The 14,411-nt window shown below is 41.8% G+C and overlaps 1 long non-coding RNA gene across 2 annotated transcripts in view; it reads left to right on the top strand.

Annotated features, from left to right (window-relative positions):
- Nucleotides 1-246: 246 nt before the first annotated feature.
- Nucleotides 247-14,411, top strand: part of LOC137244720 (uncharacterized) — a 58,440-nt gene continuing 44,275 nt past the window's right edge. The window contains exons 1-2 of one of the 2 annotated variants that reach the window (XR_010951176.1): nt 247-283; nt 710-939. This is a non-coding gene — a long non-coding RNA (uncharacterized lncRNA). Of the gene's footprint in view, nt 284-680; nt 940-14,411 lie in introns of those variants that run through there. The other variant, XR_010951175.1, reaches the window with a different exon arrangement.

Here is a 14,411-nt window from a genome sequence, read left to right as displayed (position 1 = left end):
ATTTCGCCATACACGCACGAACAGTTCGCGCAAATGTTCGCCAAAAATTAAAATATTTTGATTTTTGGCGAACATTTGCGCGAACTGGCAAACACCACCATACACGACAGAAAAGGTCGCAGAAACATGACATAACGGGAATGTTCGCGGAAATGTTCGTGTCGTGTATTTAGCGCTTAAGGTGAAATCTTTTTCGAACACGAAAAATTGTTTCGCCACCCTCTGCGATAGTGTGAACAAAAACTGTGAATATTTTCGGGTTAAAATAAAACTCGCGATAAGGGTGATTGATTTGTATTGATTAAAAATTGCAATAGTAGATAATGTAATGTGAATTAAAATCATTGTAAATTTTACCAAGTAGCGCAACTAACAGCTGATCGGTGAAAATTCGCACATTCACACACACAGTTCGCGACTCAGTTTCAAAACAAAACTTTAGATTATTTAATTCAAATTTTAAGGTGAGATAATCCTTACAAATTTATGTATACAGAATATATATGGCGTTTTTGTTGTTATTAAAACAATAGTTTTATTTATATTAAAGCTTTTATCATTTTTTTTTTTAACTTCGAAAAATCTCCGAACACCATTCCTTCATTATATGACATTCGACTGCCTAGTCCACTGCCTTCCACTCTATTCGCAACATAACCTCTACTTAAGCTGCCAAACTATATAGTAAACAATGATTAAAATTGAATAGGTAGCCGTAACAAAACAGGCAACTGATCCGCATGCAACTGTTATTTATTTGGCGCCACCAGGAGCTGCTGCTGATATCCTAGAAGAATTAGAAGCAGAAATTTTTTTGATTGTTTGCATCACCAAAGGTGTGTCATAACATGATATGGTTCGCGCTAAGCACGCTCTCTTAAGGCAAAAAAATCGCGTCTAGTCAGGCCCGATTGTCCAGGAATCATCGCACCAGAAAGGGTAAGTATATTGTCTACCATATATATTATTAAATATATAAACAACATGTATGAATTTGTTAGTGATAATGGTAGTAGTGCAGTTTACGGTACCCACCCTAAAGTTGGGCCAAGATTTTCGAGTGAGGTATAAAAAGACGCGTGTTAACCTCGAGAACAATAATCCGAAGGCGGAAAAGAAAAATTGTATCTCTGTCCGGAGTTGAAGTTGGTGATTTCCATGTGGTTGTTGTGTTGGTACCCACAAAAAAAATTTTCATAACCCGGACTTGGCATGACGTAGCCCAGGGTTATTTCTTATAAGCGCGGCCGAAGGCCGCCAACGCAGAAAGGTGTTCTGCGCAAAAATACTATGGATCCGACCCCCCGGTTTCGGAGGTACCCACGGGTCTTTTTTCGGTTTTTCGTTAATATCTTTTGAACGCGTTAAAATTTTTACTTTCCGCCTTGGGATTATTAATACTGATGTCAAGACGTGTCGTTTGACACCTCTCTCGACATTTTAGGTAGCGTATTAGCAGTCGACCCCTCAACTAGACTATTACCATAATTTGTCATGCTTTTCTTGATAATCAACTAAAAAATGCAAATACGACAGAGTTCGAAGTTCATGTAAATACCAATTGATTTTTTTAATTAGCGTTTGGAGAGCAAAATACATATGTATGTATGTTAGAACTGCATATAAGGGGAGGAATTAATTAATTATTATCAGTAGATTTACAAGATTTTTGTCATTTTTCCTGCGTCGCAGTTGTCATTACATTGCGTTAGGAGAGGACATCAACACCTTATTACCCACAGCCTGTTAAAATTTTAGTAAATTTTGCTCTTTTCATCACTGTTTCAAAACGTGGAAAGTTATATATCGAGCATTCCATGGAGAATGGTATATTTTAGCAGAGTTTCGCATTGCGGTCATTATTAATATTCAATCCCTAGAAGGTTTAATGTAGTCATATCAATATTTCCCGAGATGGTGGAGCTAGTACCTGTTGTTGTTGTTGTTGTAGCAGTGCTTCGCCCCACCTAACAGACGCGACCGATCACAAACTGTCATCAATATCCTCTAACGGGAGTCCAAGGAAACTTGCTGTTTCAACAGGGGTGGACCATAGGGAAAGGGGTGTTAGAGGCGTTGGTTCCACATTACAATTAAAGAGATGGTTGGTGTCATGTGGGGACACATTGCAAGCGGGGCATACATTTTGTATGTCGGGGTTGATTCTGGATATGTAAGAGTTTAACCTGTTACAGTATCCAGAACGAAGTTGAGCCAGAGTGACACGCGTTTCCCTGGGGAGTATGCGTTCCTCTTCCGCAAGTTTTGGATACTTTACTTTGAGTACTGGGTTCACCGGGCAATTCCCGGCATAAAGGTCCGACGCCTGTTTGTGGAGTTCACCAAGGACCTGCTTGTGTTTTTTCGCTTCATACGGCTGTGTTCTCAGATGCCGTATTTCCTCAAAATGCTTACGGAGATGACTCCTTAAGCCCCTAGGCGGTGCTGGCTCGTCAATCAGATGTCTGTTGGGATGCCCAGGTTTCTGGGTATTCAACAGGAACTGTTTGGTCAGCATCTCGTTTCTTTCCCTGATGGGGAGTATTCTCGCCTCATTATGTAGATGGTGTTCTGGGGACATAAGAAGACAGCCCGTTGCAATTCTGAGAGCAGTATTTTGGCAGGCCTGTAGCTTCTTCCAGTGGGTAATTTTTAGGCTTGGCGACCATATGGGTGACGCGTAGCACGTAATCGGCTGGCTAATTGCTTTGTATGTAGTCATGAGCGTTTCTTTATCTTTTCCCCAGGTACTGCCAGCAAGGGATTTGAGGATTTTGTTACGGCTCTGAATTCTCGGAACAATTGCGGCTGCGTGCTCACCAAAATGTAGATCCTGATCAAACGTCACACCCAAGATTTTGGGGTGTAGGACAGTCGGTAGCGTAGAGCCATCGACGTGGATGTTCAAAATGGTCGACATTTGGGACGTCCATGTTGTAAATAAGGTCGCGGAAGATTTAGTCGGTGATAATGCCAGGTTTCGCGAGGCGAAAAAACTGGAGAGATCAGGGAGGTAGCCGTTTATTTTATTGCATAGCTCATCGATCTGTGGGCCTGGGCCTGTGGCCATTACTGTGCAGTCATCGGCGTAGGAAACGATTGTGACTCCTTCCGGTGGTGAAGGTAGTTTAGATATGTAGAAATTAAACAAAAGTGGGGATAGGACACCACCCTGTGGCACCCCTTGTTTAATTCTCCTTGGCTTTGATGTTTCGTTTCTAAATAGCACCGATGCCTGCCGACCACCCAGATAATTTGCGGTCCACCTTTTAAGACATGGGGGAAGGGTAGACCCTTCCAGGTCTTGCAGTAACGAGCCGTGGTTGACCGTATCAAAAGCTTTTGATAGGTCTAGCGCTACGAGTACTGTTCTATGGTGGGGGTTTTGATTTAAACCGCAATTTATCTGGGTACTAATGGCATTTAGCGCGGAGGTAGTGCTATGGAGTTTTCTGAAGCCATGCTGATGGGAGGCTAGTTGCAAATTTGCTTGGAAATAAGGGAGCAAAATGGCTTCGAGCGTCTTTGCTACTGGCGATAGGAGAGATATCGGACGATACGACTCTCCTATGTTAGCTGGTTTACCAGGCTTTAGTAGCGGGACCACCTTGGCCATTCTCCATTTCTCGGGTATGACAAAGGTGGAAAGAGACAGGTTGAAGACCTGCGCTAAATATTTGAAACCCTCTTTCCCTAGGCTTTTAAGCATCGGCATGGCTATGCCGTCTGGGCCCACTGCTTTGGATGGTTTAGCGCGACCAATGGCGTCCTCAACCTCTTTAGCGGTGATGGTGATTGGTGACGCGCTGAATTTGTGTTTATGTGCGTGTCTGTTGGCCCTCCGTCTAACTTTGTCGACCGTAGAATGCATTATATATTGTCGGCAGAAAGCGCTCGCGCATTTTTTCGCATCCGACAGCACTTTGTCGCCAAAGGCGATGGAAACTTTGTCTTTGTGCTTAGTCGGATTCGATAGGGACTTTACGGTGGACCAAAGTTTACCCACACCGGTAGAGAGGTTACAACCTCTTAGGTGCTCCTCCCATTTCGCCCGCTTGTGTTCATCCACAAGCAATCTGATGCGTTGGTTTATATCCCTTATTTGGGGGTCGCCTGGATCAAGCTGCCTTATAAGGTCCCGTTCTCTCGCTAAGTTTGCGGCCTCCGCCGGGAAGTGGGGCCGGATTTCGGGAATTCTCCCGGCGGGAATGAAACGTGCCGAGGCGGATTCAATGACCTTGCGAAAGGCACGCTCCCCTTGGCGGGCATCAGTCGGGATAGGGAGGGCAGCAAAGAGGTTGTCTGTAAAGGATTTATATTCTCCCCACTTTCCTTTTTTAAAGTTTATGAAAGTGCGTTTTTCGGTGACGATGAAGTCGGCGGTACGCTCGAGCGAAACAAGTATAGGCAGGTGGTCGGATGCCAATGATACCATCGGCTGCCAGTTGACGCAGTTTACGATTTCTGCGCTCACGATTGAGATATCTGTACCTCAATGGTGCTTGTTACCGGAACGTAGATAGAGAGATAATTTATTGAGGATTGCACAGTGACTTGCACATCTCCTTCACAGCACCTCATCCTAGTCGACTTCCTTGATGAACACTAGCAGTGTTCTTGGCTTGAGGGATTAAATGTGGGAATGCTCTGGCCATGGTGAGCCCATAAACTTAGCCCTACGTCTTAAAATTGCGTCGCATTCTAGAAGGATATGGTCCGCCGTCTGCTGATCCATCACAAAATCGACATGTGTTGTTCGATATTATACCCAGCTTTTATATGTGACTGTTCAGTCTACAGTGTCCTGTAAGAATAGCCGTTAGGATTCTTAGGTTATCTTTCGAGAGGCCTATTAATGCCCTATATCGAGTTGTGCTGTAACCCCCTAACAGTAACTTAGATTGACTCAGGCCTGGCATATTACGCCAGTGTTCTTCTCTCTTTTCCCTCCCTTCTACTAATAGGGGCATTTATTGAGTGAGCCAACTGCCAGGAACGGCTCGGAATCGATGGGTCATGCAGTTGCTGCCTCCTTCCGGGTTGTCCGCCTGCTGTTGTTGTTGTAGCAGTGCTTCGCCCATCCAATTGGTGCGACCGATCACAAATTGTCATCAATGGCCTCGAACGGGAGTCCAAGGAAACTTTCTGTATCAACAGGGGTGGACCATAATGAGAGGAGTGTTAGAGGCGTTGGTTCCACAATACAGTTAAAGAGATGGTTGGTGTCATTGTGGGGACACATTACGAGCAGGACAATGTTTTGAATGTCGGGGTTGATTCTGGATAGGTAAGAGTCTAACCTGTTAAGTTATCCAGCTCGAAGGTGAGCTAGAGTGACTACTCGCGTTTCCTTAGGGAGAGTGCGTTCCTCCTGTTGTTGTTGTTGTTGTTGTAGCGATAAGGTTGCTCCCCGAAGGCTTTGGGGAGTGTTTATTGATGATGGTCCTTTGCCGGATACAGATCCGGTATGCTCCGGTACCATAGCACCATTAAGGTGCTAGCCCGACTATCTCGGGAACTATTTATGTGGCCACATTAAACCTTCATGCCATTCCCTCCCTCCCCACCCCCAAGTTCCATGTGGAGCTTGGGGTCGCCAGAGCCTCGTCTGTTAGTGAAACAGGATTCGCCGGGGATAGGTGAGGTTGACAATTGGGTTTGGAGAAGCTATATATTGCGCTGGCAACCTGAAGGGTTGCGCTACACATCCCCTTCAATCTGGTATTTTAATCGCCTCTTACGACAGGCATACCTACCGCGGGTATATTCTGATCCCCTAACCCGCTGGGGGGAGTGCGTTCCCCCTTCTGCTAGTTTTGTTCTTTGAGTACAGGAATCACCGGCATAGAGGTCCGACGCCTGTTTGTGGAGTTCACTGAAGACATGCTAGTGTTTTTTAGCTTCATACGGCTGTGTTCTCAGGTGCCGTATTTCCTCATAATGTAATGAGGCCGTGAACAACAAGAGCCACAAAAGATTTATAAAAGTTACGAGGACGCTGGATTTTGGGATCTAGCCCAGAGCAACCTGTCCGATGCAACCATCCCTTGCACGTGAAACACTGACAAGAGTATTTATTTTTTTAATTTCATTTATTTATTATTACGGCTGTTTAGGCCTAAAACTTGAACTACTAAGTACAAATCATTGTTATAATCATTTATTTCTATTGAATATGCTGTTGGAATGCCATGTGATTCCGATCAGCATATTTACTAGCGTGACAAAGGGACGAGTCTGGGAGCCACTCATTTAAGGAAGGTTGGAAAGGACGCGTTTCCAATCCTCCAGTGCTCCCAGCTTAAGGCAACAAAATTTGGAACTTATATTTTTCAATTATATTTGTATTTTAAGCTGTCGGAATATATTAGTCTCCAATCAACACAGCTAAACATGTCTTTGGATGTTGAAAATTGAAAATAACGTGTATCCAATCACCCCTCAACTTTGTTTAGTAAAGACGCTGTCGGAATGCATGAAGATTCCGATCAGCACAGCTCAACATATAATGGGAGGTTGAAAAGGACGTGTTTCCAATCCCCCCTGCTCCAACTTTTGTTTGGCCTTATTTTCGTTATTTTTGTTACACATTATATAATTTTATTGTTATATTAATGCTGTCGGAATGCGATCAGCAACAGTAAATATCGGCTGGAAATACCGAATTCCAGCGAAATTAGTTGTTGGAACTGTCTGGAGTTACAGGTGGCGACCGATTTTCTTTTCCTTAGGGCCGGTTGCATTGTATTTTGCTGCTTCCGATATTGCCATTCCCTTTTCGCGCTCCAGTATCGGATATATCATGTAAAAAATAAGAGGAGAAAAACTTTATCTTATTGGAAGGGTTTTACAATGCTCCAATAAACTTTTTTAAAAGTATTGAAGTTATTACTACTTTTTATGTGATTAGGAAGTTCATTGAAATATTTCAGGCCCTTATATATATGACCGTCCTAAAAAGATTCTATTCCGGCAAACGCAGCAAACTCATTTCTCAGGACCGGGGTCAGGAGAACGACCCGGATTGGGGTCGATACCTTCCCGGAAGAGGAGAGTATGGCGCAGACCCGCTGTACGGGACTGCTGGGAGGATGACAATTTGTGGGAGGGACGCAACAAATTAAACACTGAGTCCACCTGCTCATTACCCTCTACTCCCCTGTGGCTTAGGACCCAGGGCAACGGTACTACGTTGTGTGCTCCTATTTGATTTAGCTTTTCTACGCACTAAAGGACCAGTGCTGACTTTATTTCGAACGCCGCAGATGCCTTTAGTGGGGACCGACTGTCTGACTGAGTATGGCAATTGCTTCATTAGGGTATCAGCGCTGAAGGTTCAGCTTAGCGCACTAACTTATGGCGAATACTTGAAAAATGCTCGGATGTGCTTTTAGAGGTACTGATATTTTGGCTCTGGGTCCGAAAACTCTGGCTCCAATCCCCTCTGGCGTCTTCGAGCTATCTATGTACCAAACGATCTTGAGCAGACTAGTAATACATTGCACCTGCCCATACCTATACAGCCGTACCAAGAGAGGGAGCAGCCCATTACATTTTGGCACAACCGGAGCACTGCTGGACATCCAATCTATATGAAAGCTATGCATTCAAAAGTGTTTGTACCAGTGGCTGGTGCACACCGAACTGGACCAATGTATGCTATATTGATGCCAGCACAAATACCAAGCTATGTTTATTTATTTATTTATTTATTTACAGTCTTGTAGACCTAAATTAGGTACATGTATGTATGAGATCATTATCTAAATGGTAGTGCTTTGCAATAGTTATATAATAATTTCTTAAATTTATTGATATTTGGACATTGTTTTATTTCAAATGGTAGATCATTGTACTCTCTCAATCCCTCGTAGTATATATTGTTCTTGTCGAATTCTGATCGAACAGCTGTCAGACGGAAGTTATTCCTGTTTCTTGTGTGGTAGTCATGAACCTCGTTGTTGTATGTTACTCGGTCATTTAAATATTTCGGCAGGTTGCCTAGTTTCATGTTGTGTATGAATTTTAGAGTGTAGTATACAATGAGTTGCTTTACACTCAGCCAATTTAAACTTTCTAACATTTCATGTATTGGGGTATCATATCGTTTTCTAAGAATAAACCGCATTGCTTTATTTTGTTTCAACTGTAGTTTTGCGATGTTCGAGTCGGCTAACATGAATAATATCGTAGGGCAGTATATGAAATGAGGTTCTATAATGGACCTATAAACCATAATTTTATAATATTTGCTGACGTGCTTGCATGTCCAGAACATAAATCCAATTTTTTTTTGATATCTTTGCCTCTGTATACTTAAGATGCTCATTGAACTTAAGTTTCTCATCAATTATAATTCCTAGGTATTTAATTTCTTTAACTTTTTGTATGGTACTATTTGCTATTTTCAAGGCTAAATTATTTTCTTCTGCATTCTTTCTTCTCATGGTCATCCATTTCGTTTTTTTTAATATTTATTTTAAGCTTATTTTGACACAACCAGTTATAAACAGCATTCAAGTCCGCTTGCATTTTAGTTATAGCTTCAATCTCCGACGAACAACTTATTGTCAATAATGCATCATCTGCGAAGAGTCGTATCTTGCAGTGGCTAAGACAGCTCTTTATATCGTTTATATATACAATGAATAATATTGCAGCAAGAATAGATCCTTGTGGAAGACCTATGTCAACATCAACTTCCGGCGACGATGTGCTTCTAATTATGGTTTTCTGTTTTCTGCCAGTAAGGTAGCTTTTAAACCACCGCAGTGCTGTATTACGTACCCCAATATTATGCAGTTTCCTTAGTAGGATGACCCTGTCGATGGTTTCAAATGCCCTTTTTAGGTCCAGAAAGACCGACACTGTTACTAACTTGTTTGATAGGCTTTGTTTCCATTCCGCTATAACCAGGTTTAGAGCGCTTTCACAAGAGTGTTTAGTTCTGAACCCTGATTGTTCACATATAATAATTTGATTTTTATTCAGGTAATCGAGAAGCTGGTCTTTTACGATTTTCTCTAAAATCTTTTCATCACTAGGCAACGTATTAATAGGCCGTATTTCCTCTGGTTTTTCAGTCCCTTTAACTTTTTCAACTGGTATCACTGTCGATGTTTTCCAGCATGCTGGGACTACACCTTCTCTAAAGCTCTCATTAACAATACATGTATAAGCGTATCCCAAATATTCCATACTGTCTTTATATACACCTTCTGTTACCAGTTTTTTTCCTCCATACTTATTTTTTAAATTAGTTGCTGTTCTCAACAGCTGTTCCACATTTATTTGCTTCAGTTCAAAAACACTCCCCCTAATATCCTCTGTGGCCTCATCTGATGTAGCTGGTTCAATGGTATTACATATTGTTGTGATGCTCTCGACAAAGAACTGATTCAAATGGGTCGCGATATCGGGGTCTCCTTCAATAACTGTACTATTTATTACTATACGTTTTACTTGGGCTGTGTCATGACTCATGTTTATGGCATCTTTAAGACATTTCCACATTAGTTTCTGATTGTTGCAATTAAGCATTTATTTACTAATTTAATTTGCACTCGTTTCTCGTAGGTAAGCGTTGCCATTATATCCCCTAATATATTGTTAATAGTTTCAACTTTAAGTCCTATATCACATTTATTCAGTTCCGATATATTGTAATTCCTAAGGAGAGCAACCAGACTTTCCTTTGTATAATTATCCCAGCATACGCGGTTTTCATATATTCTCATTTTGTGTCTTTCTTGAACAGGCATTTTGAAGCAGATCGTTTCATGGTCTGATATTCTATGGTTTTCTAGATTTTTTATTTCAATTTTATCATTGTTACTATAAAGAAGGTCTATTTTTGTCTGTGACACTTCTGTTACCCTTGTATTAAACTTAATTAGTTGGTGCATTGATGCTATCGCGAATATATGATTTAGCTGGTTTGTGTACGTTGACTGTACATTCACATTTATGTTAAAAACGCCTATAATAATATTGTTTTCAGTTTCACAAAAATATTCTTCTAACACCTCGCCCATATGGTTTATAAATTCAGCATCGCTTGTGTTTGGTGAGTGGTATACTACACCTATTTTCCATTTAATCGTGTTTTTTATGGTTTTAATCACAATACACCATAAGTTATTATTAATACTGTTATTAAATACTACTTTAAATTCGATCGATTTATGAATGTATATAAGGACACCACCTGTGTGTCGGCTATGCGAATCGCATCTAACGTGATTATATCCAATAATATTTATTTCTGTGTCACTTATATTCTCTGTGGTGTGGGTCTCAGCACATAACACAATACTGGGATTTTCTTCTTCAAGCATTCTTTGGACTTCGGCTTTGTTTGCCGTAATACTGTTAGTATTGAGGTATATACACTTCAACTCTGCTTTCACTTTATTTTGTACTTTTATATTGGTACCTTCATTATTTCTTAATTGCTAATAACCGAACTTTTGTTTTTTTTATTTGTAGTTTATTGATATAGCATGGGCACTCTTTATCAAATGTGTCGTGATTAAAGTCTATTTCTAACTTCAACTTTTCTTTGGCCTTTATACAATTTAGGCATTTATTTATGGGGGTTTCTTCACACGTTTTTGAGCTATGTTTTCCATGGCACCTATTGCAGGCTTCATCGCTTTTACAATCTGATGCTCTATGATTGAAACCTTTACATTTGTAGCACATTAGTACGCTAATCGCGTCATACACTTTGCATCTTTCCCACCCGATGTTAATTCTCTCAGCTGCCAAAATCTTGGAAAAGTCCTCTTTATCAATTTCAAAAATTATATCTTGCACCATTGTGTTACCTCGTTTTCTCTCGATTTTTTTTACAATTTTTAGTGAACTCTTGCTTACACATTCATTTTGTTTTTTTATGGTGTCTATTAGCACATCATTTTCGTATTTAAAAATTATGCCCGTGACTACAAAACTTGGACGAATCTGCTCAGTCACTTTTACTTCGTATTCTCTACCAATGTTGTTTTCAATTGCTAATTTTATTTTTTCACGCTCATCATTATTTTCACTATGGATTACCATCACCCCATTATTAAATGGGGTCACACTGAAATGACGTCCTTGTTCGGGAAAAATCCCAAGTCGCTCCGGTACATAGAACCGACTGCCTTGGGAGGCGCCTGTGATCGGTCGCGGCTATTAGGTGGGGCGAGCATTGCTACAACAACAACAACATCACCCCATTATTTCTTGTTTCGATATTTGAAATCTTTAGGTTTTTCGGATCCACCTTGTTGTTCAGATCTTGCTTTGTTTTTTCACTTGTTTGTTTTCCTTTCGGTTTCACTATTATTGCGACGTCTTTTTTAAGCTGTGGTACTTCACTCTTTTTATTATTATTTCTTATGGCATCAGCATATGACACTCTCTTTTCATTATTATTGCTGTTTATTTTTTTTATTTCAGTATGCACTTTTTCATTGTCTTTACCAATTAACTCTGCCTGCTTTTTCACTTCTTCAACCATATTCTGTACCTTTTCACTGCCTTTGCCAATTAAATCAGTTTTATTTTTTATCTCTTCAACCATGGAATATAAACTTTTCATTTCTCCTATTTTCTTTTCAAATTGCTTTTGCGATTTTTCTATCATCGCAGCACGTTGAGTGTAACGACTCTCAATTGCTTCCAATAGAGCTTTTATTTCATTTTGGCTTGTTTTCATTACACTTTCAAACTCAAGCTTATACTCACTTAGAATTGAGATATTTTTTTTCACATTAACCTGCATCTCTTTATGTGAATAATGTTACTGCTAATGTCCATTTGCACGGTTGAGCACATACAGTACCTACGTTTATACAAGGTGGAACACCACACTATCTACATGGCGATGTAGCCACCGATCAGGTTGTTGTAAGAGATTCATTAAAATATGTTATTCATAAACACTGATTCTTATATTTTCATTATCATTAAACTGTAGACTGCAGACTCATGACGGGTATTCTTACTGGACACTGCCTTCTGGCGTCACATGCCTTTAAATTAGGTTTGGTCAGTGATAGCAGATGTAGGAAGTGCGGGTTGGAGGAGGAAACGATCGATTACGTTCTGTGCTCGTGCCCTGCGCTTGCCAGGCTAACACTCCAGTTGACAGCTGTCAGAACTAGAAGCAGCAAGTGGCTTAAGTTCTAGGAAGCTTCTGGTATTTGTCAAGAGGACGGAGTTATTTTATAACATAGGTCCTGGTTGTTGATAGGGTTTTTAGCTTGGTCGTTAAAACAAACTTCTGGTAACACTACGGACTCATTCAGTCTATGTGAGGTCCTCATGAACCCGCCAGTTCAACCTAACCTATATTTTGTTTTGGTTTTTACTTTAGAATCAACTGTTTAAGTAAGCGATGTCAGCCAACTGAGCGCCTTCAAATGTAGATCCATAAGGAACATGGGGTCGCCAGAGCCTCGGCTGTTAAAGAAACAGGATTCGCCACGGGTAGGTGAGGTTCACAATTGGGTTTGAGAAGCTATATATTGCGCTGGCAACCCATTGAACGGGTTGCGCTACACAACCCCATGAACCAATTTGGTATTTTAATCGCCTCTTACGCAGGCATGCCTACCGCGGGTATACTCTAAGCCCCCTAACCCGCTGGAGCCATGGGTGTCCCAAGGCAAGTTCCGTCGGGCCTGGTGTTGTTGGGTGAGCGGCAAATTGGTAATTGGCACAAGGATACTTGAGCCGTGTAATTGGCGTCTCTCGTTTTCTTTTTGCGATTTTCAAAGTAGCCAAACAACCAATAGCCCTCATCCGGTGGCAAAGCGCCTGGGCCAGATAAATCCAGATAGAAGTCTGGTTCAATTTGTGAGCCAGATAATTTGTTCATTACTTGTCTTTAGTTTGGCAACGCTGCCTTTGGCAAGGTGCACACAAGCCTACGCGTCATAGGCGCGTACAGGATATTTCATATAGCTACAATTTCTCTACGCCTCAAGATCTGCACACGAAGCTACTTTCGAGCGTCACTACAAAAAAAAAACAATTATTGAAAAAAAAAAAATTAAATTTCTTCAGCTATATCCGTTCCCGAAACCAAAGGAAAATAGGTATTAAACGTTGTTTGTATCCCCGTGCCTTTGTAAATTATGAAAGGAAATTTTATACGACCGCGGACTAGAGAAAATGGTGATTTCTAGTTTCCAACACTTTTTAGGCTTTTAAACGCTTCAACAATGTCTAACCATGCTGTTGTGGTGTTTAATACTCTTTTTCATTTTTTAACTAATTACACAAATTTGCATACAAAAAAATGTAAACAAACATCTTGTTCTTCCTTTTTTTCAAGTGTACGTACTCTCAGCGACCAACATTGCTGTACGCTTAGCTACACGAAAATTTCATGCAGCTGACGCCTCGTATGCAGCTCTCCATTCAAATACATGTGTTCGGCATCAAAGCGTACAAATTTTGCCTGCAGCGTCTCGTGTGCACCTTGCCTTTAATAAACCTACTTTTTCAAAAATAGATGTCGCTGCTTAGCCTTTCGCCGTATGAGTTCACAAATCACACACAAAAGATTGCGCATCCTACCAGTCCCTCTAGAGGGACGAGTAAGGCTAGGCGCTCACCGTCGGAGCATGACTCAGGTAGCAGCTCACAGAGCAACTATGGAAAGTCCCAGGAAGAGAACAGGAAAGAGCGGAACCCGGAGGAGTGGAAGCGGCATAACAGAAGGCACAACAGAGGCACTTCCACCACGGGGCAGTCCAGGGGCGCTGGAATATAAGAGGCGCTTTGGACTAAGTGGGGCTGGGGTAAAAAGATATCTCCGATACCTCAAGGAGGGCCTGTCGCCCAGGGAAGCAAGAGACAGGGCAGACGAGCACAGGCATGAACCAGACCACGGGCAAAGAAAAGCCACTGCTCAAAGAGGAAGCAAAGCAAGGAGAACACAGCCAGCGGCAGCTGACTAGCATGCGCCCGCTCCCGCTGAAAAGTGTAGGATCGGGTAAATTGTGCCGGAGGAAACTCCAAGTTCAAAGAGGCAACGGGTCCATGCTCCCAGGAACACTGCACCCACGGGCAGGGCGAATCTAGCCAGGACGACTGGGGTACCCGCTGATATGGCACCAAGGCAGCAGAGCTATTCGGAAGCCCTTAGGGGTATCCGAATAGCTGTGCTGCCCAGTAACTACCCAGCGGAGGCCCTAAGTCAGGAGGACTTGACGAATCTTCAAGAGCTTATAATGGACCAATGGAGCATGCCCTAGTTTTTTGTGGGGTGTACGTCCGAGCAGGGCTCCTCCTCGTAGATTGCGAGGACGAGAAAACGGTTACCGAAGTGATACCGACGCTTGAGGGGTGGACAAGGCCACAATTATGCACGAGCCACGGGGATGAAATACCGCCAACGCATAACGTGACTA

Source organism: Eurosta solidaginis, chromosome 3 (genome assembly GCF_040869045.1).
Source record: "Eurosta solidaginis isolate ZX-2024a chromosome 3, ASM4086904v1, whole genome shotgun sequence".
NCBI classification, from domain to species: domain Eukaryota; kingdom Metazoa; phylum Arthropoda; class Insecta; order Diptera; family Tephritidae; genus Eurosta; species Eurosta solidaginis.
Note: the sequence above shows the minus strand (reverse complement) of the source record. Positions and strands in the feature narration are given on the sequence as shown.